The 23,790-nt window shown below is 68.0% G+C and overlaps 15 non-coding genes across 15 annotated transcripts; 6 read left to right on the top strand and 9 right to left on the bottom strand.

Annotated features, from left to right (window-relative positions):
- Positions 1-239: 239 nt before the first annotated feature.
- On the bottom strand, positions 240-311 carry TRNAE-CUC (transfer RNA glutamic acid (anticodon CUC)). Its single transcript has one exon. It is a non-coding gene; the product is annotated as a tRNA-Glu (tRNA).
- Positions 312-590: 279 nt separating this feature from the next.
- TRNAG-UCC (transfer RNA glycine (anticodon UCC)) lies at positions 591-662 on the bottom strand. The gene has a single exon. It is a non-coding gene; the product is annotated as a tRNA-Gly (tRNA).
- A 741-nt stretch (positions 663-1,403) lies between these two features.
- Positions 1,404-1,475, bottom strand: TRNAD-GUC (transfer RNA aspartic acid (anticodon GUC)). The gene has a single exon. It is a non-coding gene; the product is annotated as a tRNA-Asp (tRNA).
- A 555-nt stretch (positions 1,476-2,030) lies between these two features.
- On the top strand, positions 2,031-2,113 carry TRNAL-CAG (transfer RNA leucine (anticodon CAG)). Its single transcript has one exon. It is a non-coding gene; the product is annotated as a tRNA-Leu (tRNA).
- Positions 2,114-3,606: 1,493 nt separating this feature from the next.
- TRNAG-GCC (transfer RNA glycine (anticodon GCC)) lies at positions 3,607-3,677 on the top strand. Its single transcript has one exon. It is a non-coding gene; the product is annotated as a tRNA-Gly (tRNA).
- Positions 3,678-8,700: 5,023 nt separating this feature from the next.
- On the bottom strand, positions 8,701-8,772 carry TRNAE-CUC (transfer RNA glutamic acid (anticodon CUC)). Its single transcript has one exon. It is a non-coding gene; the product is annotated as a tRNA-Glu (tRNA).
- A 278-nt stretch (positions 8,773-9,050) lies between these two features.
- Positions 9,051-9,122, bottom strand: TRNAG-UCC (transfer RNA glycine (anticodon UCC)). The gene has a single exon. It is a non-coding gene; the product is annotated as a tRNA-Gly (tRNA).
- A 741-nt stretch (positions 9,123-9,863) lies between these two features.
- Positions 9,864-9,935, bottom strand: TRNAD-GUC (transfer RNA aspartic acid (anticodon GUC)). The gene has a single exon. It is a non-coding gene; the product is annotated as a tRNA-Asp (tRNA).
- A 555-nt stretch (positions 9,936-10,490) lies between these two features.
- On the top strand, positions 10,491-10,573 carry TRNAL-CAG (transfer RNA leucine (anticodon CAG)). The gene has a single exon. It is a non-coding gene; the product is annotated as a tRNA-Leu (tRNA).
- Positions 10,574-12,066: 1,493 nt separating this feature from the next.
- TRNAG-GCC (transfer RNA glycine (anticodon GCC)) lies at positions 12,067-12,137 on the top strand. Its single transcript has one exon. It is a non-coding gene; the product is annotated as a tRNA-Gly (tRNA).
- Positions 12,138-17,157: 5,020 nt separating this feature from the next.
- On the bottom strand, positions 17,158-17,229 carry TRNAE-CUC (transfer RNA glutamic acid (anticodon CUC)). Its single transcript has one exon. It is a non-coding gene; the product is annotated as a tRNA-Glu (tRNA).
- A 279-nt stretch (positions 17,230-17,508) lies between these two features.
- On the bottom strand, positions 17,509-17,580 carry TRNAG-UCC (transfer RNA glycine (anticodon UCC)). Its single transcript has one exon. It is a non-coding gene; the product is annotated as a tRNA-Gly (tRNA).
- Positions 17,581-18,321: 741 nt separating this feature from the next.
- Positions 18,322-18,393, bottom strand: TRNAD-GUC (transfer RNA aspartic acid (anticodon GUC)). Its single transcript has one exon. It is a non-coding gene; the product is annotated as a tRNA-Asp (tRNA).
- Positions 18,394-18,948: 555 nt separating this feature from the next.
- On the top strand, positions 18,949-19,031 carry TRNAL-CAG (transfer RNA leucine (anticodon CAG)). Its single transcript has one exon. It is a non-coding gene; the product is annotated as a tRNA-Leu (tRNA).
- Positions 19,032-20,524: 1,493 nt separating this feature from the next.
- Positions 20,525-20,595, top strand: TRNAG-GCC (transfer RNA glycine (anticodon GCC)). The gene has a single exon. It is a non-coding gene; the product is annotated as a tRNA-Gly (tRNA).
- Positions 20,596-23,790: the final 3,195 nt, after the last annotated feature.

Raw genomic sequence — 23,790 nt, 5'->3', positions numbered from 1 at the left:
GGGGGGCTGGTGGATGGGAGGCCTCAGGCGCGTCGTGGTGGAAGCGGCGCGAGGTTGCCACTGCGGCCAAAACCTTTGCCCCGCGGGACGGCGGAGGTGGCCTGAATCGTGCTGGGGCTGGACGGGCAGGGTCCCGGCGGCCTCTGGCGCAGCGCTGAGCAAGCGTAGGCTAAGAAAAGGGTGGCAGGGTGTCCAGCGAGGACGTGGGCAGGTGGCAGGCGGAGAGGAAGAAGAAAGGCTTCCCTGACCGGGAATCGAACCCGGGCCGCGGCGGTGAGAGCGCCGAATCCTAACCACTAGACCACCAGGGAGCGTCGGGGTTCAGCCCTCGCCTGCTCCTGGTGAGCCCCGCGCCTCCATGCCACCCGCCCGTGCCACCTTGCTGCCCACACCCGGCCTTTGCAAGTGCAGCCGCCTGCCCTGCCGTGCCGTCTTGCTTTCAGCACCCTCAAAACACCGCGCGCGCCGCCGGCTTCTCGCACACACGCCAAAAGCCGCCGGCCAGCGGGCTGGCTCCCTGGCTCCCACCTCTCTGTCCCCCGAACGCCCCTGCCGGGAGAGCGCTGGAACTCAGCAAAAGGTCGGCCCGCTGCGTTGGCCGGGAATCGAACCCGGGTCAACTGCTTGGAAGGCAGCTATGCTCACCACTATACCACCAACGCTCCACAGCCCGGGCGGCCGCCAGACGCCGGCCCCGGGCTCGCCCCAGCATACTCTCGCCGCCGCCTCCGCATCCCTGCCCCGACGCCCCGTCAGCCGGAGGCTTGCGCCGCCGCCGCCGGCGCTCCCAGCAGCCACGCGGCGCCCCAAGCGCGCCAGCGCCACGCGGTCGCCGGGAATCCACCGGCCCCACCGCCCCAGGGCGGCGCCCCCGCGGCCTTGCGGCCCTCCGGCCCTTCGCTCCCCGCCGCGGCCCGCCAACGCCTCCCCGCCCTCACCCCCGGCGGGCAACGCGGGGCACGCAGCTTCCAGCACCCAGCTGGCCAAAGCGCTACTCCACCGGGCGCTGAGCGAGGCCACTTCCCACGACGACAAGGGGACACGGGACCCACCTGCCTGCACGCGGCGGGGCCGTCGCGAGCCTACGAGCCCACTCAGGCAGCCACTGGGGGTCGGCGCGTGGGCGGGCGGCCGGCCGGCCGCCAGATCCGGCTATGGTCGGGCAAGGCCGTGGGGTCGCCAAGGAGGCCCTCGCTCCGCCGTGGCGACCGTGCGCCCGCCGACGACAAAGGGCTCAGGCTGGAGCGCTGCACGGGCAGAGGGGGTCGCCGGGAGCTAGGCCGGGCACCGCCGTCGGCGGCGCCCTGGCGCCTCGCCCAAAGACGTCGGGAGGAGGCGAAGGGCCCTCCGGGGCCTGGCGGCAGGACAGAGAGCGACCGCGGCCACCAAAAAGGGTGTGTTGCCTCCCCGTCGGGGAATCGAACCCCGGTCTCCCGCGTGACAGGCGGGGATACTCACCACTATACTAACGAGGACGGCGGCGACCGTCCTGCCGCCCGGCCGCCCTCGGGCTCTCGGGCTGCCTGCCCACGCCTCCCCTTGCCCAGCACGGGCCGCCGGCCACCACGGGTCCCGACCCAACCGCGCACCAGACCAACCGCCTCGGTCACAGCGGCAGCCCGCCACCCCGACAGGGACCCGGACCCCCGGGGCACTGGACCCTCCCCAGCGCGCCGCCTCTTGCCTCCAACGCGGGCGTTCCGCCGGGAGAAGGGGGCGCGAGAAGGCAAGCGGGGCTGCGACGACACGGTGGGCGCGCGCCGGCCGGCGTCGGGCCAGGACAGGCGCGGGTGGGGAGGGGCCGGCCCGCCCAGGGCCCTCTGGGTCCGCGGCGCGAGCGGCGGCGGAGCCAGGCGCCTCGGCCGGCCGCCGCGCGCCGGCTCCGTCGACCCCCACTCCGGACGCCCGCCCGCCTGCCTGCCTGCCTGCCTGCCTGGCGTGGCGCCGCCCGCGGCCCGCCAAGGGCGCCGGTGCTCGCGCCGCGTCGGGTCCCAGCCAGGCGAGCGGCCACGCGCCCAGCCAGGCCCGCCGTCAGGATGGCCGAGCGGTCTAAGGCGCTGCGTTCAGGTCGCAGTCTCCCCTGGAGGCGTGGGTTCGAATCCCACTCCTGACAAGCCAGCCTTTTGGCCCGCCGGACAAACGCACCCGTCCTCCGCGCGCCACTGCCTTTCTCCACACACGCCCTCCCGCCGCCACCTGCACCCCCACAGAAGGCACCTTCAGTCCTTCTCAGCGCATCTTTCCTCGCCAGCTGGCTGCAGCTGCAGCTGCTGCTTTTCCTGCCTCCCTGCCTCCCCCTGGCCCACACTCGCCCACCCTCCCACTTCCACTCCCACAGCCCCGCCGCGCCCCGCCCCCGGCCGCGCCGAAGCACGCAGCCCCGCGGCGGGTGGCAAGCCCTCCTCCCTTCGCCGGCGCTCCGACTTCTGCCCGGGGAACGGCCTACTCGCCCTCGCAGCCTTGCTTCCACGGCTGCCCCCGCCAGCTCTCCCGCCAGGCCGGCACCCCGTCCTCCGCGCCCGCCCCGCCGGCCCGCCTGCGCTCCCCAGCCACAGCGAGGCGGCCGAGCCCCCGCCTTGCCCGCCAAGGGGCTGCCGCGTGCCCTCGACCCTTCTCCGCCGTGCGTTCTTGGCCGGGCCGCAACCTGCCTGCCGCCCGCCCTGGACGCGTGCCATCCAGCCTTCCTGCTGGCCAGCGCACACCGGCCTTCCTTGCACGAGTCCGTCCCGGGAAGGGTGCTCCGCTGGGGAGGGAGCGGAAGCCCTGCGTGCCCGTCCAGCCCACCCCCCGGCGCCCGGCCCGCGCCCCCGACCTCGGCGCCACGGCGCCCGTTCCCGTGGGAAGCCGCTGCCCCGGCCGGAGCCAAGCCCGCCCTGGCGCGCTCCCTGCCTCTCAGCCCGCAGTCCCCGAGCCAGGAGCCGCGCTGCCAAAGGGCCCCTGCTCACCACCACCACCCCGTCAGAGCCGGACCCCGGGAGCGCGGTCGGCCAGAGCGCAGGAGCCAGGCTCACACGCCTTTGGGTCCCTGGGCCTGAGCGCGGGTCTAAGGATGGGATGGCGGGGGGAGGGCGGGTAGGGGGCGGTGGCGGAGGCGCTCGGAGGCGTCGCCCTCCCGCGCTCGCGCTTCCCGCACAGACCGAGCCCGGCGTCCCTTCCCCCGCCCGCTCTCGCACGCCCCACCCCGGCACGGCCGGAAAGCCAGCCCGCCAGAGGGACTTTGGGCCGGGACCCGGCGGTCGCTGAGAGGCACGTCTGCGCGCGGCCGCAGCGACCACGCAGCGCCTGCACCTCACAGGGATCCCGGCGCCGGGCAGACGGCGTCGGCTCCCGGCGCCCTCACGCGACACCGACAGGGTCGCGGCGGCCGTGGTCGGCGCAGAAGGCGCGGGACGGGCCGCGTGGGCCCGCGTCCCGTCGCCCCGGGCTCCCTCCGAGAGCGGCGCGCCCCGGGGTCCTGCACGTGCCCGGATCCTGTCTTACAGGTCGCCCGCCCGTCGTCTCCCGCTGCAACGGGGCAGAGAGATGCCCACGGGCGAGCAGTGAGCAGCGGCGGGCGGGTGGCGGCCAGCGCCTGAGGGGCAGCGACGGGCGGCGCTGGCCACCGGTGCATGGGTGGTTCAGTGGTAGAATTCTCGCCTGCCACGCGGGAGGCCCGGGTTCGATTCCCGGCCCATGCAGCCCCAGCGTCCCCTTTTGGTCCCACGGTGCGGCCCCAGAGCCCAACTAGGTCTGCCCGCTGAAACGCGCTCGAGGCAGCGCTCCTGCAAACGCTGGCTGGCTACCTGCCGCCCGCTGCCTCTCCCACACAGACGCCCAGGACCCCTCCCCACCTCACCCACAAAAGGCCCTGCTGCCAAGCCTTCGTGGCCCCAAACCCTGCGGGCTCAGCCGCCCGTGCGTCCAGGCACCTTTCTTGTGTTTGCTCGCGTCCTCACCCGGACCCAGCCGAGGGCTCGGGGACTGCACTGGCAGGAATACCCCACCGCTGGCAGCCGCCCGCACCACACTTCATCTTTCACAACGTCCGTCTCCAAGCTCCCTGCCTCACTCTCCCCACACTCCGAGAGAAATCAATCACACTACGTTTGCACAGCCAGGAGCAAGGGAGCTGCCACATCTGGCAAGCATACCTCCCTTTTGCCTGCAGGGTCCCTGGACCACGTCTTGCAGGACGAGTTCCAAAGAAGTCCACCAGCTGCCGGCCCTCGCCCTCGGGCCTGGCCTCGGCAGAAATAGGTTTCCAACAGCAACGCCCTCACCGCCTCAAACACCACCCCTTCCCCCTGAAACCCTCTTGCGCGCCTCACCTCAGCATCAGCCCTGCCCCAAGAGCACCCCCACCTCAGCCTGCAGCCTCACCGTCCCCCTACTCCCCCACATGCACCCATCCCACCCCCAGCTCCCCGCCTCCCCCATCTCCACACACCCCGCCCCCCACGCCCCGTTCCTCCCTGAGCCGTTCCAAATCCCACTCTTGCCAAGGAACCTGCCTTTGCATCTGTCCCACTGGCCTGCCTCCCCCCACCCCCCGCTTCAAGCCACGGCCTGCTCCTTTTTCTGCTTCTTCGAACACAAGTAGAACGGATTCACATTCCTGGGTGAGTCTCAGGTGCCCGGCAAAGTGATTCAGTCCCCTGTTCTTTGCCAGGTGGTCTTCCAGTGTAGGTGAAGGCGAGATACAGATACACTTCTCCTGCTACAGAGGAAAGCTCTGTTGCTCTTCTACTGTAAGCACAGTCTTTCCTATCTCTTGATCCAACTTCAACTTCGTCCCTCCCTGCCTTTCCCCTTGGGTAGCCCTATGTACGTTTTCGGGGTCTCCAGGTCGCTTTCCCCTTTGCGCATAGATTCGTCTGTATTCGTCGTTAAGAGTCCACAGAGCTTTCTCCCGATCCAAGCGACTCACTTCACTGAGCGGACCCTTCTGTGGGTCCGTCTGACCTTGCGGCCCATGGCGATGGCGGCTCCTTCTTGAGGGCTGCGTCATATTCCACGGTACAGATATCCCTCACCTTCTTGTGCCGGCCACGTGCCGACGGGCACTTGGGCGTTTCCCGCGGGTCTCGGCTCCGGCACAGAGGGCTGCGGTGACCCTGGGGGATGCCTGCATCTCTCCCCATTAGGGGTATTTGTCGTCTTTTCCCGACGCGTGCCCAGGGTTGGCTTTCCTGGATCATAATGGAAGCTCTTCTTTTTCCTATTGCTGGACTGATCCTCGACTGACTGACTTCGACGGAGTAGCACTTGTCCTGGAAGCGTAGTTGATCTACAACCTGGTGTGCGTTTCCGCTGTACAGCGTTGGGGTTCAGTCCTGTCTGTGGGTGGGTGGGGGGGGGCTCATGTGTTCAGCTCGTTTCCATTGCGGGTGATGACAGCATATGGGATCTCATTCCCTGCGGTATCCCGCGTGTCCTTGTTCCTCCTCCCCTTCCTACGCAGTACTGGTACGGTTGATCCGTTGAGCCCGGCTCCTCAATCATCCCTCGGTCCCTGACTGCGCCCTTGGGAAGCCCCAAGCGGCTTTCCTGTGTCTGAGAGTCTGTGGCTGGTTGGCCCAGGGATTCATTTGTACAACACTTTAGAGTCCACCCATCCGTGACCTTGTCTGTTTGACTTCCCTCACCAAGGGTAATATTCTGCAGCTCCAGCCGCCGTTGCTGCCAGTGACACTATCTGCCTCTTGTGGACGGCTCGGTGACATCCCATTCTCTCCCTTTCTCTGATACTGCATCTTGGTGGCTGAGCCTTTGGGGATGGGCACTAGGGTTTTCTCCACGTCTCGGCTATGGCAAACGGTGCTGCTGTGACTGTGGGGGTTGCATGTGTCTTTCCGAATGAAGAGCTGCGCCTTTCGTGGATATGTACCCAGGGTGGGGTTGGCATAGCTCACCTGTTTTCCGCTGACTTCATTGCCTGCTGAGTTAGTTTTCTTTTGAAAGCTTACTCCGACGTCGTAGTCACGGTTGTTGCGGAAGTACAGTGGATTCCCAATATTGTGCTGGTTTCCGGTGGACCGCAGTGTGATCCTGTTTTGCTTGTGCAGATCTCGAGTGTCATATATGGTTTCAGATTCTTTTCCACTTGAGGTTACTCCAGGGCACTGACGCTGATTCCCTGTGTTGAACTGGATAACCTTGGCGCTTCTCCCTTTAGACAGGGTCCTGCGTATCTGTGCGTTGCAGCTCCCCAGTCATCCCTCCAGCGCTGCCTTTCCGCTTGCGTTACCCTAAGGTGGGTTTCTGCGTGAGTCGGTTTCTCCTGGCAAATAGCTTCGTTTTGTATTATTTTCCATGCTCCACATGCCTCGGTCCAACGCGGTCTGACATTCTCCGCCGAGTGTAAGAGTCTCCAGCTGCATCATTGCTTGTGACAACTGGCAATTCTTGACGTGTTTCTGATGCCTGAGTGATGGCGCCATGCTGCATCGATGCCACCCCTTCTTGGGCCCGCCGTGTGTGGCTGGGCGCTGGGGTTTGCTCCGTGTACGGGCCCTGGCAGGCGGTGCTGCCGAGGCGGTGGCGGTGTCCGGACCCTCAGACCTCCCCGAGGTTTGCCCTCTGCGGGCGTGTGCCCTGGAGGGCTGACTGTGCCCGGTCACATGGGAGCTCTCCTTGGCCCTCATGAAATCACAGCCACCTGCGCTGCCAGCCACCCCCGCCCCATCCCACCCTGAGGCCCCAGCAGTGTCACCCCCGACACTGGACACTCCCTCCCGATGGGTGGTGACTTTGGTCTCTGGGGCGGTACGGTGGGCCCACCCATCTCGGACCGGGTCTGGCCCCCAGCTGGCGCTGGCGCTCCGTTTCTGTCCTTCGCTTGCCTGCGTCCTAGCCTCCGCCCAGAGCCACAGCCCGCCGCCGAGCCTGAGCAGCCTGTGGCACCGAGCACCAGTGTGGCTCGCCCCCGCTCACCCGCCACCCGACCCAAATGGAGTGCTCACCCGCCATCTTCCTCACGCCACAGCCCCGTCACTGTCACGGCCTGCCCTCTGCCTTTCCCGCCAGACTCCAGGCTCGGCCCCACCTCCCCACCCAACATCCCCCTGGAGCTCGGGCTATCCCTCACACGTCCTGCCCTGGCCTGCCCTGCCCTGGCGTTCACCAGTGCGGGCCTCCCTCTGGCTCCGCAGCCCCAGCCCAACCCCCACGCCCACCCCTACCTACCGCAGATCCGTCCCAGCCTCTCACATGTGCCTGGCACGGCTTCGCCGCCGCGCCCATGCTTCTGTAGAGGCCCTGCTCGAGTGGCCTGCCGATCTTTCGGCCAGGTCCCCGAGAGCCCCACGCCGCCCCTTCCCGCCGGCCGTCCATGCAGACGCCCCGACCAAGCACCCCGGGGCCTGCCTCCCAGCTCCCTGCTCGCCGCCGCGCCCTCTGCTCGCGATCGCCCTGCCCGGGTCCCTGATCCACGTGGGGCGCCCACCAGCCATGGCCCCAAGCACCTTCCTCCGATACTCTCCCCCATGCACTCTGACGCCCACAGCCCCGGCAGGGGCCTCGAGGAAACCTCCTTTGGCGACGGCAAGCACACGTCGGGCCACGGGGGCTCCTTTCCCACAGGGCACTCGCCTTTGTGCCATCGCACCCGAGTGTGCCGCCCTCGCCGCACGTTGGTGCCTTTCGTCTGCCGTCCACTTCCCCTCCGAAGGACACAGTCCTTGAACAGACGTGAAACCCTTTGGGGATAGACCAGCCGAGACGGGGCCAAGAGGAGACTGTGCTGGAGGATCACCCTCGCGCAGAGTTCCTAGGGGAAGACGGTGACAGGGTGGGGAGAGGGATGGAGTGGATCCTGGATAGACAGTTTGGAGGGCGCTCTGTGTGTGTGTGTGTGTGTGTGTGTGTGTGCACCCGAGTGCCCACCTTTGGTTACGAGTGGGGGAGGGAGGCCTGGGTAAATCTTGCCTCAGTCCAGTAGGATTGAGAGCTGTGGTCAGGCAAGGGAAACAGCACGATGGTCGGGTTGTCCTCCCTGGCAGGCATCGCTGCCCCCGGGCGACTGAACTGCTACCCATGCCTCCCGGGCGCCGTGGTCCGCCTCCCAGAGCCCACTCAAGACCAGAACCCTCTTGGAGTCGCCAGCGGCACACGGGAGTCACAGCCAGCCCGGGACCTGGCACGCACTGGCCAAGCCGCCCAGAGAGGTGGCTGGCATGAGAGACACGACAAGGCAGGCGGTCCGTGGCCACGGCCCCCACTCCCAGAGGCAGATCCCCCTCGCTCACCTTCGGCTGTGGCCACCGCCCCTGCCGCTGCTGGCCCCCAGCTGGCGACCGCCACAGCCCACGCCCCTACCCCCAGCCCTACCCCCACCCCTACCGCCGCCGGCCCTATCCAAGCCCACCTCCTCACCACCACCCACAGCAGGAGAACCAGCACAAGCCCAGGAGCATCACCGCCACCACCAGGGGCAGCAGCCGCAGCCCCTCAGGAGGGAGGGAGGCGGGGGGTGGGGTTGGGGGGGGGGCTGGTGGATGGGAGGCCTCAGGCGCGTCGTGGTGGAAGCGGCGCGAGGTTGCCACTGCGGCCAAAACCTTTGCCCCGCGGGACGGCGGAGGTGGCCTGAATCGTGCTGGGGCTGGACGGGCAGGGTCCCGGGGGCCTCTGGCGCAGCGCTGAGCAAGCGTAGGCTAAGAAAAGGGTGGCAGGGTGTCCAGCGAGGACGTGGGCAGGTGGCAGGCGGAGAGGAAGAAGAAAGGCTTCCCTGACCGGGAATCGAACCTGGGCCGCGGCGGTGAGAGCGCCGAATCCTAACCACTAGACCACCAGGGAGCGTCGGGGTTCAGCCCTCGCCTGCTCCTGGTGAGCCCCGCGCCTCCATGCCACCCGCCCGTGCCACCTTGCTGCCCACACCCGGCCTTTGCAAGTCCAGCCGCCTGCCCTGCCGTGCCGTCTTGCTTTCAGCACCCTCAAAACACCGCGCGCGCCGCCGGCTTCTCGCACACACGCCAAAAGCCGCCGGCCAGCGGGCTGGCTCCCTGCTCCCACCTCTCTGCCCCCCGAACGCCCTTGCCGGGAGAGCGCTGGAACTCAGCAAAAGGTCGGCCCGCTGCGTTGGCCGGGAATCGAACCCGGGTCAACTGCTTGGAAGGCAGCTATGCTCACCACTATACCACCAACGCTCCACAGCCCGGGCGGCCGCCAGACGCCGGCCCCGGGCTCGCCCCAGCATACTCTCGCCGCCGCCTCCGCATCCCTGCCCCGACGCCCCGTCAGCCGGAGGCTTGCGCCGCCGCCGCCGGCGCTCCCAGCAGCCACGCGGCGCCCCAAGCGCGCCAGCGCCACGCGGTCGCCGGGAATCCACCGGCCGCACCGCCCCAGGGCGGCGCCCCCGCGGCCTTGCGGCCCTCCGGCCCTTCGCTCCCCGCCGCGGCCCGCCAACGCCTCCCCGCCCTCACCCCCGGCGGGCAACGCGGGGCACGCAGCTTCCAGCACCCAGCTGGCCAAAGCGCTACTCCACCGGGCGCTGAGCGAGGCCACTTCCCACGACGACAAGGGGACACGGGACCCACCTGCCTGCACGCGGCGGGGCCGTCGCGAGCCTACGAGCCCACTCAGGCAGCCACTGGGGGTCGGCGCGTGGGCGGGCGGCCGGCCGGCCGCCAGATCCGGCTATGGTCGGGCAAGGCCGTGGGGTCGCCAAGGAGGCCCTCGCTCCGCCGTGGCGACCGTGCGCCCGCCGACGACAAAGGGCTCAGGCTGGAGCGCTGCACGGGCAGAGGGGGTCGCCGGGAGCTAGGCCGGGCACCGCCGTCGGCGGCGCCCTGGCGCCTCGCCCAAAGACGTCGGGAGGAGGCGAAGGGCCCTCCGGGGCCTGGCGGCAGGACAGAGAGCGACCGCGGCCACCAAAAAGGGTGTGTTGCCTCCCCGTCGGGGAATCGAACCCCGGTCTCCCGCGTGACAGGCGGGGATACTCACCACTATACTAACGAGGACGGCGGCGACCGTCCTGCCGCCCGGCCGCCCTCGGGCTCTCGGGCTGCCTGCCCACGCCTCCCCTTGCCCAGCACGGGCCGCCGGCCACCACGGGTCCCGACCCAACCGCGCACCAGACCAACCGCCTCGGTCACAGCGGCAGCCCGCCACCCCGACAGGGACCCGGACCCCCGGGGCACTGGACCCTCCCCAGCGCGCCGCCTCTTGCCTCCAACGCGGGCGTTCCGCCGGGAGAAGGGGGCGCGAGAAGGCAAGCGGGGCTGCGACGACACGGTGGGCGCGCGCCGGCCGGCGTCGGGCCAGGACAGGCGCGGGTGGGGAGGGGCCGGCCCGCCCAGGGCCCTCTGGGTCCGCGGCGCGAGCGGCGGCGGAGCCAGGCGCCTCGGCCGGCCGCCGCGCGCCGGCTCCGTCGACCCCCACTCCGGACGCCCGCCCGCCTGCCTGCCTGCCTGCCTGCCTGGCGTGGCGCCGCCCGCGGCCCGCCAAGGGCGCCGGTGCTCGCGCCGCGTCGGGTCCCAGCCAGGCGAGCGGCCACGCGCCCAGCCAGGCCCGCCGTCAGGATGGCCGAGCGGTCTAAGGCGCTGCGTTCAGGTCGCAGTCTCCCCTGGAGGCGTGGGTTCGAATCCCACTCCTGACAAGCCAGCCTTTTGGCCCGCCGGACAAACGCACCCGTCCTCCGCGCGCCACTGCCTTTCTCCACACACGCCCTCCCGCCGCCACCTGCACCCCCACAGAAGGCACCTTCAGTCCTTCTCAGCGCATCTTTCCTCGCCAGCTGGCTGCAGCTGCAGCTGCTGCTTTTCCTGCCTCCCTGCCTCCCCCTGGCCCACACTCGCCCACCCTCCCACTTCCACTCCCACAGCCCCGCCGCGCCCCGCCCCCGGCCGCGCCGAAGCACGCAGCCCCGCGGCGGGTGGCAAGCCCTCCTCCCTTCGCCGGCGCTCCGACTTCTGCCCGGGGAACGGCCTACTCGCCCTCGCAGCCTTGCTTCCACGGCTGCCCCCGCCAGCTCTCCCGCCAGGCCGGCACCCCGTCCTCCGCGCCCGCCCCGCCGGCCCGCCTGCGCTCCCCAGCCACAGCGAGGCGGCCGAGCCCCCGCCTTGCCCGCCAAGGGGCTGCCGCGTGCCCTCGACCCTTCTCCGCCGTGCGTTCTTGGCCGGGCCGCAACCTGCCTGCCGCCCGCCCTGGACGCGTGCCATCCAGCCTTCCTGCTGGCCAGCGCACACCGGCCTTCCTTGCACGAGTCCGTCCCGGGAAGGGTGCTCCGCTGGGGAGGGAGCGGAAGCCCTGCGTGCCCGTCCAGCCCACCCCCCGGCGCCCGGCCCGCGCCCCCGACCTCGGCGCCACGGCGCCCGTTCCCGTGGGAAGCCGCTGCCCCGGCCGGAGCCAAGCCCGCCCTGGCGCGCTCCCTGCCTCTCAGCCCGCAGTCCCCGAGCCAGGAGCCGCGCTGCCAAAGGGCCCCTGCTCACCACCACCACCCCGTCAGAGCCGGACCCCGGGAGCGCGGTCGGCCAGAGCGCAGGAGCCAGGCTCACACGCCTTTGGGTCCCTGGGCCTGAGCGCGGGTCTAAGGATGGGATGGCGGGGGGAGGGCGGGTAGGGGGCGGTGGCGGAGGCGCTCGGAGGCGTCGCCCTCCCGCGCTCGCGCTTCCCGCACAGACCGAGCCCGGCGTCCCTTCCCCCGCCCGCTCTCGCACGCCCCACCCCGGCACGGCCGGAAAGCCAGCCCGCCAGAGGGACTTTGGGCCGGGACCCGGCGGTCGCTGAGAGGCACGTCTGCGCGCGGCCGCAGCGACCACGCAGCGCCTGCACCTCACAGGGATCCCGGCGCCGGGCAGACGGCGTCGGCTCCCGGCGCCCTCACGCGACACCGACAGGGTCGCGGCGGCCGTGGTCGGCGCAGAAGGCGCGGGACGGGCCGCGTGGGCCCGCGTCCCGTCGCCCCGGGCTCCCTCCGAGAGCGGCGCGCCCCGGGGTCCTGCACGTGCCCGGATCCTGTCTTACAGGTCGCCCGCCCGTCGTCTCCCGCTGCAACGGGGCAGAGAGATGCCCACGGGCGAGCAGTGAGCAGCGGCGGGCGGGTGGCGGCCAGCGCCTGAGGGGCAGCGACGGGCGGCGCTGGCCACCGGTGCATGGGTGGTTCAGTGGTAGAATTCTCGCCTGCCACGCGGGAGGCCCGGGTTCGATTCCCGGCCCATGCAGCCCCAGCGTCCCCTTTTGGTCCCACGGTGCGGCCCCAGAGCCCAACTAGGTCTGCCCGCTGAAACGCGCTCGAGGCAGCGCTCCTGCAAACGCTGGCTGGCTACCTGCCGCCCGCTGCCTCTCCCACACAGACGCCCAGGACCCCTCCCCACCTCACCCACAAAAGGCCCTGCTGCCAAGCCTTCGTGGCCCCAAACCCTGCGGGCTCAGCCGCCCGTGCGTCCAGGCACCTTTCTTGTGTTTGCTCGCGTCCTCACCCGGACCCAGCCGAGGGCTCGGGGACTGCACTGGCAGGAATACCCCACCGCTGGCAGCCGCCCGCACCACACTTCATCTTTCACAACGTCCGTCTCCAAGCTCCCTGCCTCACTCTCCCCACACTCCGAGAGAAATCAATCACACTACGTTTGCACAGCCAGGAGCAAGGGAGCTGCCACATCTGGCAAGCATACCTCCCTTTTGCCTGCAGGGTCCCTGGACCACGTCTTGCAGGACGAGTTCCAAAGAAGTCCACCAGCTGCCGGCCCTCGCCCTCGGGCCTGGCCTCGGCAGAAATAGGTTTCCAACAGCAACGCCCTCACCGCCTCAAACACCACCCCTTCCCCCTGAAACCCTCTTGCGCGCCTCACCTCAGCATCAGCCCTGCCCCAAGAGCACCCCCACCTCAGCCTGCAGCCTCACCGTCCCCCTACTCCCCCACATGCACCCATCCCACCCCCAGCTCCCCGCCTCCCCCATCTCCACACACCCCGCCCCCCACGCCCCGTTCCTCCCTGAGCCGTTCCAAATCCCACTCTTGCCAAGGAACCTGCCTTTGCATCTGTCCCACTGGCCTGCCTCCCCCCACCCCCCGCTTCAAGCCACGGCCTGCTCCTTTTTCTGCTTCTTCGAACACAAGTAGAACGGATTCACATTCCTGGGTGAGTCTCAGGTGCCCGGCAAAGTGATTCAGTCCCCTGTTCTTTGCCAGGTGGTCTTCCAGTGTAGGTGAAGGCGAGATACAGATACACTTCTCCTGCTACAGAGGAAAGCTCTGTTGCTCTTCTACTGTAAGCACAGTCTTTCCTATCTCTTGATCCGACTTCAACTTCGTCCTTCCCTGCCTTTCCCCTTGGGTAGCCCTATGTACGTTTTCGGGGTCTCCAGGTCGCTTTCCCCTTTGCGCATAGATTCGTCTGTATTCGTCGTTAAGAGTCCACAGAGCTTTCTCCCGATCCAAGCGACTCACTTCACTGAGCGGACCCTTCTGTGGGTCCGTCTGACCTTGCGGCCCATGGCGATGGCGGCTCCTTCTTGAGGGCTGCGTCATATTCCACGGTACAGATATCCCTCACCTTCTTGTGCCGGCCACGTGCCGACGGGCACTTGGGCGTTTCCCGCGGGTCTCGGCTCCGGCACAGAGGGCTGCGGTGACCCTGGGGGATGCCTGCATCTCTCCCCATTAGGGGTATTTGTCGTCTTTTCCCGACGCGTGCCCAGGGTTGGCTTTCCTGGATCATAATGGAAGCTCTTCTTTTTCCTATTGCTGGACTGATCCTCGACTGACTGACTTCGACGGAGTAGCACTTGTCCTGGAAGCGTAGTTGATCTACAACCTGGTGTGCGTTTCCGCTGTACAGCGTTGGGGTTCAGTCCTGTCTGTGGGTGGGTGGGGGGGGGCTCATGTGTTCAGCTCGTTTCCATTGCGGGTGATGACAGCATATGGGATCTCATTCCCTGCGGTATCCCGCGTGTCCTTGTTCCTCCTCCCCTTCCTACGCAGTACTGGTACGGTTGATCCGTTGAGCCCGGCTCCTCAATCATCCCTCGGTCCCTGACTGCGCCCTTGGGAAGCCCCAAGCGGCTTTCCTGTGTCTGAGAGTCTGTGGCTGGTTGGCCCAGGGATTCATTTGTACAACACTTTAGAGTCCACCCATCCGTGACCTTGTCTGTTTGACTTCCCTCACCAAGGGTAATATTCTGCAGCTCCAGCCGCCGTTGCTGCCAGTGACACTATCTGCCTCTTGTGGACGGCTCGGTGACATCCCATTCTCTCCCTTTCTCTGATACTGCATCTTGGTGGCTGAGCCTTTGGGGATGGGCACTAGGGTTTTCTCCACGTCTCGGCTATGGCAAACGGTGCTGCTGTGACTGTGGGGGTTGCATGTGTCTTTCCGAATGAAGAGCTGCGCCTTTCGTGGATATGTACCCAGGGTGGGGTTGGCATAGCTCACCTGTTTTCCGCTGACTTCATTGCCTGCTGAGTTAGTTTTCTTTTGAAAGCTTACTCCGACGTCGTAGTCACGGTTGTTGCGGAAGTACAGTGGATTCCCAATATTGTGCTGGTTTCCGGTGGACCGCAGTGTGATCCTGTTTTGCTTGTGCAGATCTCGAGTGTCATATATGGTTTCAGATTCTTTTCCACTTGAGGTTACTCCAGGGCACTGACGCTGATTCCCTGTGTTGAACTGGATAACCTTGGTGCTTCTCCCTTTAGACAGGGTCCTGCGTATCTGTGCGTTGCAGCTCCCCAGTCATCCCTCCAGCGCTGCCTTTCCGCTTGCGTTACCCTAAGGTGGGTTTCTGCGTGAGTCGGTTTCTCCTGGCAAATAGCTTCGTTTTGTATTATTTTCCATGCTCCACATGCCTCGGTCCAACGCGGTCTGACATTCTCCGCCGAGTGTAAGAGTCTCCAGCTGCATCATTGCTTGTGACAACTGGCAATTCTTGACGTGTTTCTGATGCCTGAGTGATGGCGCCATGCTGCATCGATGCCACCCCTTCTTGGGCCCGCCGTGTGTGGCTGGGCGCTGGGGTTTGCTCCGTGTACGGGCCCTGGCAGGCGGTGCTGCCGAGGCGGTGGCGGTGTCCGGACCCTCAGACCTCCCCGAGGTTTGCCCTCTGCGGGCGTGTGCCCTGGAGGGCTGACTGTGCCCGGTCACATGGGAGCTCTCCTTGGCCCTCATGAAATCACAGCCACCTGCGCTGCCAGCCACCCCCGCCCCATCCCACCCTGAGGCCCCAGCAGTGTCACCCCCGACACTGGACACTCCCTCCCGATGGGTGGTGACTTTGGTCTCTGGGGCGGTACGGTGGGCCCACCCATCTCGGACTGGGTCTGGCCCCCAGCTGGCGCTGGCGCTCCGTTTCTGTCCTTCGCTTGCCTGCGTCCTAGCCTCCGCCCAGAGCCACAGCCCGCCGCCGAGCCTGAGCAGCCTGTGGCACCGAGCACCAGTGTGGCTCGCCCCCGCTCACCCGCCACCCGACCCAAATGGAGTGCTCACCCGCCATCTTCCTCACGCCACAGCCCCGTCACTGTCACGGCCTGCCCTCTGCCTTTCCCGCCAGACTCCAGGCTCGGCCCCACCTCCCCACCCAACATCCCCCTGGAGCTCGGGCTATCCCTCACACGTCCTGCCCTGGCCTGCCCTGCCCTGGCGTTCACCAGTGCGGGCCTCCCTCTGGCTCCGCAGCCCCAGCCCAACCCCCACGCCCACCCCTACCTACCGCAGATCCGTCCCAGCCTCTCACATGTGCCTGGCACGGCTTCGCCGCCGCGCCCATGCTTCTGTAGAGGCCCTGCTCGAGTGGCCTGCCGATCTTTCGGCCAGGTCCCCGAGAGCCCCACGCCGCCCCTTCCCGCCGGCCGTCCATGCAGACGCCCCGACCAAGCACCCCGGGGCCTGCCTCCCAGCTCCCTGCTCGCCGCCGCGCCCTCTGCTCGCGATCGCCCTGCCCGGGTCCCTGATCCACGTGGGGCGCCCACCAGCCATGGCCCCAAGCACCTTCCTCCGATACTCTCCCCCATGCACTCTGACGCCCACAGCCCCGGCAGGGGCCTCGAGGAAACCTCCTTTGGCGACGGCAAGCACACGTCGGGCCACGGGGGCTCCTTTCCCACAGGGCACTCGCCTTTGTGCCATCGCACCCGAGTGTGCCGCCCTCACCGCACGTTGGTGCCTTTCGTCTGCCGTCCACTTCCCCTCCGAAGGACACAGTCCTTGAACAGACGTGAAACCCTTTGGGGATAGACCAGCCGAGACGGGGCCAAGAGGAGACTGTGCTGGAGGATCACCCTCGCGCAGAGTTCCTAGGGGAAGACGGTGACAGGGTGGGGAGAGGGATGGAGTGGATCCTGGATAGACAGTTTGGAGGGCGCTCTGTGTGTGTGTGTGTGTGTGTGTGTGCACCCGAGTGCCCACCTTTGGTTACGAGTGGGGGAGGGAGGCCTGGGTAAATCTTGCCTCAGTCCAGTAGGATTGAGAGCTGTGGTCAGGCAAGGGAAACAGCACGATGGTCGGGTTGTCCTCCCTGGCAGGCATCGCTGCCCCCGGGCGACTGAACTGCTACCCATGCCTCCCGGGCGCCGTGGTCCGCCTCCCAGAGCCCACTCAAGACCAGAACCCTCTTGGAGTCGCCAGCGGCACACGGGAGTCACAGCCAGCCCGGGACCTGGCACGCACTGGCCAAGCCGCCCAGAGAGGTGGCTGGCATGAGAGACACGACAAGGCAGGCGGTCCGTGGCCACGGCCCCCACTCCCAGAGGCAGATCCCCCTCGCTCACCTTCGGCTGTGGCCACCGCCCCTGCCGCTGCTGGCCCCCAGCTGGCGACCGCCACAGCCCACGCCCCTACCCCCAGCCCTACCCCCACCCCTACCGCCGCCGGCCCTATCCAAGCCCACCTCCTCACCACCACCCACAGCAGGAGAACCAGCACAAGCCCAGGAGCATCACCGCCACCACCAGGGGCAGCAGCCGCAGCCCCTCAGGAGGGAGGGAGGCGGGGGGTGGGGTTGGGGGGGGGCGCTGGTGGATGGGAGGCCTCAGGCGCGTCGTGGTGGAAGCGGCGCGAGGTTGCCACTGCGGCCAAAACCTTTGCCCCGCGGGACAGCGGAGGTGGCCTGAATCGTGCTGGGGCTGGACGGGCAGGGTCCCGGGGGCCTCTGGCGCAGCGCTGAGCAAGCGTAGGCTAAGAAAAGGGTGGCAGGGTGTCCAGCGAGGACGTGGGCAGGTGGCAGGCGGAGAGGAAGAAGAAAGGCTTCCCTGACCGGGAATCGAACCCGGGCCGCGGCGGTGAGAGCGCCGAATCCTAACCACTAGACCACCAGGGAGCGTCGGGGTTCAGCCCTCGCCTGCTCCTGGTGAGCCCCGCGCCTCCATGCCACCCACCCGTGCCACCTTGCTGCCCACACCCGGCCTTTGCAAGTGCAGCCGCCTGCCCTGCCGTGCCGTCTTGCTTTCAGCACCCTCAAAACACCGCGCGCGCCGCCGGCTTCTCGCACACACGCCAAAAGCCGCCGGCCAGCGGGCTGGCTCCCTGGCTCCCACCTCTCTGTCCCCCGAACGCCCCTGCCGGGAGAGCGCTGGAACTCAGCAAAAGGTCGGCCCGCTGCGTTGGCCGGGAATCGAACCCGGGTCAACTGCTTGGAAGGCAGCTATGCTCACCACTATACCACCAACGCTCCACAGCCCGGGCGGCCGCCAGACGCCGGCCCCGGGCTCGCCCCAGCATACTCTCGCCGCCGCCTCCGCATCCCTGCCCCGACGCCCCGTCAGCCGGAGGCTTGCGCCGCCGCCGCCGGCGCTCCCAGCAGCCACGCGGCGCCCCAAGCGCGCCAGCGCCACGCGGTCGCCGGGAATCCACCGGCCCCACCGCCCCAGGGCGGCGCCCCCGCGGCCTTGCGGCCCTCCGGCCCTTCGCTCCCCGCCGCGGCCCGCCAACGCCTCCCCGCCCTCACCCCCGGCGGGCAACGCGGGGCACGCAGCTTCCAGCACCCAGCTGGCCAAAGCGCTACTCCACCGGGCGCTGAGCGAGGCCACTTCCCACGACGACAAGGGGACACGGGACCCACCTGCCTGCACGCGGCGGGGCCGTCGCGAGCCTACGAGCCCACTCAGGCAGCCACTGGGGGTCGGCGCGTGGGCGGGCGGCCGGCCGGCCGCCAGATCCGGCTATGGTCGGGCAAGGCCGTGGGGTCGCCAAGGAGGCCCTCGCTCCGCCGTGGCGACCGTGCGCCCGCCGACGACAAAGGGCTCAGGCTGGAGCGCTGCACGGGCAGAGGGGGTCGCCGGGAGCTAGGCCGGGCACCGCCGTCGGCGGCGCCCTGGCGCCTCGCCCAAAGACGTCGGGAGGAGGCGAAGGGCCCTCCGGGGCCTGGCGGCAGGACAGAGAGCGACCGCGGCCACCAAAAAGGGTGTGTTGCCTCCCCGTCGGGGAATCGAACCCCGGTCTCCCGCGTGACAGGCGGGGATACTCACCACTATACTAACGAGGACGGCGGCGACCGTCCTGCCGCCCGGCCGCCCTCGGGCTCTCGGGCTGCCTGCCCACGCCTCCCCTTGCCCAGCACGGGCCGCCGGCCACCACGGGTCCCGACCCAACCGCGCACCAGACCAACCGCCTCGGTCACAGCGGCAGCCCGCCACCCCGACAGGGACCCGGACCCCCGGGGCACTGGACCCTCCCCAGCGCGCCGCCTCTTGCCTCCAACGCGGGCGTTCCGCCGGGAGAAGGGGGCGCGAGAAGGCAAGCGGGGCTGCGACGACACGGTGGGCGCGCGCCGGCCGGCGTCGGGCCAGGACAGGCGCGGGTGGGGAGGGGCCGGCCCGCCCAGGGCCCTCTGGGTCCGCGGCGCGAGCGGCGGCGGAGCCAGGCGCCTCGGCCGGCCGCCGCGCGCCGGCTCCGTCGACCCCCACTCCGGACGCCCGCCCGCCTGCCTGCCTGCCTGCCTGCCTGGCGTGGCGCCGCCCGCGGCCCGCCAAGGGCGCCGGTGCTCGCGCCGCGTCGGGTCCCAGCCAGGCGAGCGGCCACGCGCCCAGCCAGGCCCGCCGTCAGGATGGCCGAGCGGTCTAAGGCGCTGCGTTCAGGTCGCAGTCTCCCCTGGAGGCGTGGGTTCGAATCCCACTCCTGACAAGCCAGCCTTTTGGCCCGCCGGACAAACGCACCCGTCCTCCGCGCGCCACTGCCTTTCTCCACACACGCCCTCCCGCCGCCACCTGCACCCCCACAGAAGGCACCTTCAGTCCTTCTCAGCGCATCTTTCCTCGCCAGCTGGCTGCAGCTGCAGCTGCTGCTTTTCCTGCCTCCCTGCCTCCCCCTGGCCCACACTCGCCCACCCTCCCACTTCCACTCCCACAGCCCCGCCGCGCCCCGCCCCCGGCCGCGCCGAAGCACGCAGCCCCGCGGCGGGTGGCAAGCCCTCCTCCCTTCGCCGGCGCTCCGACTTCTGCCCGGGGAACGGCCTACTCGCCCTCGCAGCCTTGCTTCCACGGCTGCCCCCGCCAGCTCTCCCGCCAGGCCGGCACCCCGTCCTCCGCGCCCGCCCCGCCGGCCCGCCTGCGCTCCCCAGCCACAGCGAGGCGGCCGAGCCCCCGCCTTGCCCGCCAAGGGGCTGCCGCGTGCCCTCGACCCTTCTCCGCCGTGCGTTCTTGGCCGGGCCGCAACCTGCCTGCCGCCCGCCCTGGACGCGTGCCATCCAGCCTTCCTGCTGGCCAGCGCACACCGGCCTTCCTTGCACGAGTCCGTCCCGGGAAGGGTGCTCCGCTGGGGAGGGAGCGGAAGCCCTGCGTGCCCGTCCAGCCCACCCCCCGGCGCCCGGCCCGCGCCCCCGACCTCGGCGCCACGGCGCCCGTTCCCGTGGGAAGCCGCTGCCCCGGCCGGAGCCAAGCCCGCCCTGGCGCGCTCCCTGCCTCTCAGCCCGCAGTCCCCGAGCCAGGAGCCGCGCTGCCAAAGGGCCCCTGCTCACCACCACCACCCCGTCAGAGCCGGACCCCGGGAGCGCGGTCGGCCAGAGCGCAGGAGCCAGGCTCACACGCCTTTGGGTCCCTGGGCCTGAGCGCGGGTCTAAGGATGGGATGGCGGGGGGAGGGCGGGTAGGGGGCGGTGGCGGAGGCGCTCGGAGGCGTCGCCCTCCCGCGCTCGCGCTTCCCGCACAGACCGAGCCCGGCGTCCCTTCCCCCGCCCGCTCTCGCACGCCCCACCCCGGCACGGCCGGAAAGCCAGCCCGCCAGAGGGACTTTGGGCCGGGACCCGGCGGTCGCTGAGAGGCACGTCTGCGCGCGGCCGCAGCGACCACGCAGCGCCTGCACCTCACAGGGATCCCGGCGCCGGGCAGACGGCGTCGGCTCCCGGCGCCCTCACGCGACACCGACAGGGTCGCGGCGGCCGTGGTCGGCGCAGAAGGCGCGGGACGGGCCGCGTGGGCCCGCGTCCCGTCGCCCCGGGCTCCCTCCGAGAGCGGCGCGCCCCGGGGTCCTGCACGTGCCCGGATCCTGTCTTACAGGTCGCCCGCCCGTCGTCTCCCGCTGCAACGGGGCAGAGAGATGCCCACGGGCGAGCAGTGAGCAGCGGCGGGCGGGTGGCGGCCAGCGCCTGAGGGGCAGCGACGGGCGGCGCTGGCCACCGGTGCATGGGTGGTTCAGTGGTAGAATTCTCGCCTGCCACGCGGGAGGCCCGGGTTCGATTCCCGGCCCATGCAGCCCCAGCGTCCCCTTTTGGTCCCACGGTGCGGCCCCAGAGCCCAACTAGGTCTGCCCGCTGAAACGCGCTCGAGGCAGCGCTCCTGCAAACGCTGGCTGGCTACCTGCCACCCGCTGCCTCTCCCACACAGACGCCCAGGACCCCTCCCCACCTCACCCACAAAAGGCCCTGCTGCCAAGCCTTCGTGGCCCCAAACCCTGCGGGCTCAGCCGCCCGTGCGTCCAGGCACCTTTCTTGTGTTTGCTCGCGTCCTCACCCGGACCCAGCCGAGGGCTCGGGGACTGCACTGGCAGGAATACCCCACCGCTGGCAGCCGCCCGCACCACACTTCATCTTTCACAACGTCCGTCTCCAAGCTCCCTGCCTCACTCTCCCCACACTCCGAGAGAAATCAATCACACTACGTTTGCACAGCCAGGAGCAAGGGAGCTGCCACATCTGGCAAGCATACCTCCCTTTTGCCTGCAGGGTCCCTGGACCACGTCTTGCAGGACGAGTTCCAAAGAAGTCCACCAGCTGCCGGCCCTCGCCCTCGGGCCTGGCCTCGGCAGAAATAGGTTTCCAACAGCAACGCCCTCACCGCCTCAAACACCACCCCTTCCCCCTGAAACCCTCTTGCGCGCCTCACCTCAGCATCAGCCCTGCCCCAAGAGCACCCCCACCTCAGCCTGCAGCCTCACCGTCCCCCTACTCCCCCACATGCACCCATCCCACCCCCAGCTCCCCGCCTCCCCCATCTCCACACACCCCGCCCCCCACGCCCCGTTCCTCCCTGAGCCGTTCCAAATCCCACTCTTGCCAAGGAACCTGCCTTTGCATCTGTCCCACTGGCCTGCCTCCCCCCACCCCCCGCTTCAAGCCACGGCCTGCTCCTTTTTCTGCTTCTTCGAACACAAGTAGAACGGATTCACATTCCTGGGTGAGTCTCAGGTGCCCGGCAAAGTGATTCAGTCCCCTGTTCTTTGCCAGGTGGTCTTCCAGTGTAGGTGAAGGCGAGATACAGATACACTTCTCCTGCTACAGAGGAAAGCTCTGTTGCTCTTCTACTGTAAGCACAGTCTTTCCTATCTCTTGATCCGACTTCAACTTCGTCCTTCCCTGCCTTTCCCCTTGGGTAGCCCTATGTACGTTTTCGGGGTCTCCAGGTCGCTTTCCCCTTTGCGCATAGATTCGTCTGTATTCGTCGTTAAGAGTCCACAGAGCTTTCTCCCGATCCAAGCGACTCACTTCACTGAGCGGACCCTTCTGTGGGTCCGTCTGACCTTGCGGCCCATGGCGATGGCGGCTCCTTCTTGAGGGCTGCGTCATATTCCACGGTACAGATATCCCTCACCTTCTTGTGCCGGCCACGTGCCGACGGGCACTTGGGCGTTTCCCGCGGGTCTCGGCTCCGGCACAGAGGGCTGCGGTGACCCTGGGGGATGCCTGCATCTCTCCCCATTAGGGGTATTTGTCGTCTTTTCCCGACGCGTGCCCAGGGTTGGCTTTCCTGGATCATAATGGAAGCTCTTCTTTTTCCTATTGCTGGACTGATCCTCGACTGACTGACTTCGACGGAGTAGCACTTGTCCTGGAAGCGTAGTTGATCTACAACCTGGTGTGCGTTTCCGCTGTACAGCGTTGGGGTTCAGTCCTGTCTGTGGGTGGGTGGGGGGGGGGGCTCATGTGTTCAGCTCGTTTCCATTGCGGGTGATGACAGCATATGGGATCTCATTCCCTGCGGTATCCCGCGTGTCCTTGTTCCTCCTCCCCTTCCTACGCAGTACTGGTACGGTTGATCCGTTGAGCCCGGCTCCTCAATCATCCCTCGGTCCCTGACTGCGCCCTTGGGAAGCCCCAAGCGGCTTTCCTGTGTCTGAGAGTCTGTGGCTGGTTGGCCCAGGGATTCATTTGTACAACACTTTAGAGTCCACCCATCCGTGACCTTGTCTGTTTGACTTCCCTCACCAAGGGTAATATTCTGCAGCTCCAGCCGCCGTTGCTGCCAGTGACACTATCTGCCTCTTGTGGACGGCTCGGTGACATCCCATTCTCTCCCTTTCTCTGATACTGCATCTTGGTGGCTGAGCCTTTGGGGATGGGCACTAGGGTTTTCTCCACGTCTCGGCTATGGCAAACGGTGCTGCTGTGACTGTGGGGGTTGCATGTGTCTTTCCGAATGAAGAGCTGCGCCTTTCGTGGATATGTACCCAGGGTGGGGTTGGCATAGCTCACCTGTTTTCCGCTGACTTCATTGCCTGCTGAGTTAGTTTTCTTTTGAAAGCTTACTCCGACGTCGTAGTCACGGTTGTTGCGGAAGTACAGTGGATTCCCAATATTGTGCTGGTTTCCGGTGGACCGCAGTGTGATCCTGTTTTGCTTGTGCAGATCTCGAGTGTCATATATGGTTTCAGATTCTTTTCCACTTGAGGTTACTCCAGGGCACTGACGCTGATTCCCTGTGTTGAACTGGATAACCTTGGCGCTTCTCCCTTTAGACAGGGTCCTGCGTATCTGTGCGTTGCAGCTCCCCAGTCATCCCTCCAGCGCTGCCTTTCCGCTTGCGTTACCCTAAGGTGGGTTTCTGCGTGAGTCGGTTTCTCCTGGCAAATAGCTTCGTTTTGTATTATTTTCCATGCTCCACATGCCTCGGTCCAACGCGGTCTGACATTCTCCGCCGAGTGTAAGAGTCTCCAGCTGCATCATTGCTTGTGACAACTGGCAATTCTTGACGTGTTTCTGATGCCTGAGTGATGGCGCCATGCTGCATCGATGCCACCCCTTCTTGGGCCCGCCGTGTGTGGCTGGGCGCTGGGGTTTGCTCCGTGTACGGGCCCTGGCAGGCGGTGCTGCCGAGGCGGTGGCGGTGTCCGGACCCTCAGACCTCCCCGAGGTTTGCCCTCTGCGGGCGTGTGCCCTGGAGGGCTGACTGTGCCCGGTCACATGGGAGCTCTCCTTGGCCCTCATGAAATCACAGCCACCTGCGCTGCCAGCCACCCCCGCCCCATCCCACCCTGAGGCCCCAGCAGTGTCACCCCCGACACTGGACACTCCCTCCCGATGGGTGGTGACTTTGGTCTCTGGGGCGGTACGGTGGGCCCACCCATCTCGGACCGGGTCTGGCCCCCAGCTGGCGCTGGCGCTCCGTTTCTGTCCTTCGCTTGCCTGCGTCCTAGCCTCCGCCCAGAGCCACAGCCCGCCGCCGAGCCTGAGC

This window comes from Ovis canadensis, chromosome 1 (assembly GCF_042477335.2).
Source record: "Ovis canadensis isolate MfBH-ARS-UI-01 breed Bighorn chromosome 1, ARS-UI_OviCan_v2, whole genome shotgun sequence".
Taxonomy (NCBI): Eukaryota; Metazoa; Chordata; class Mammalia; order Artiodactyla; family Bovidae; genus Ovis; species Ovis canadensis.
Note: the sequence above shows the minus strand (reverse complement) of the source record. Positions and strands in the feature narration are given on the sequence as shown.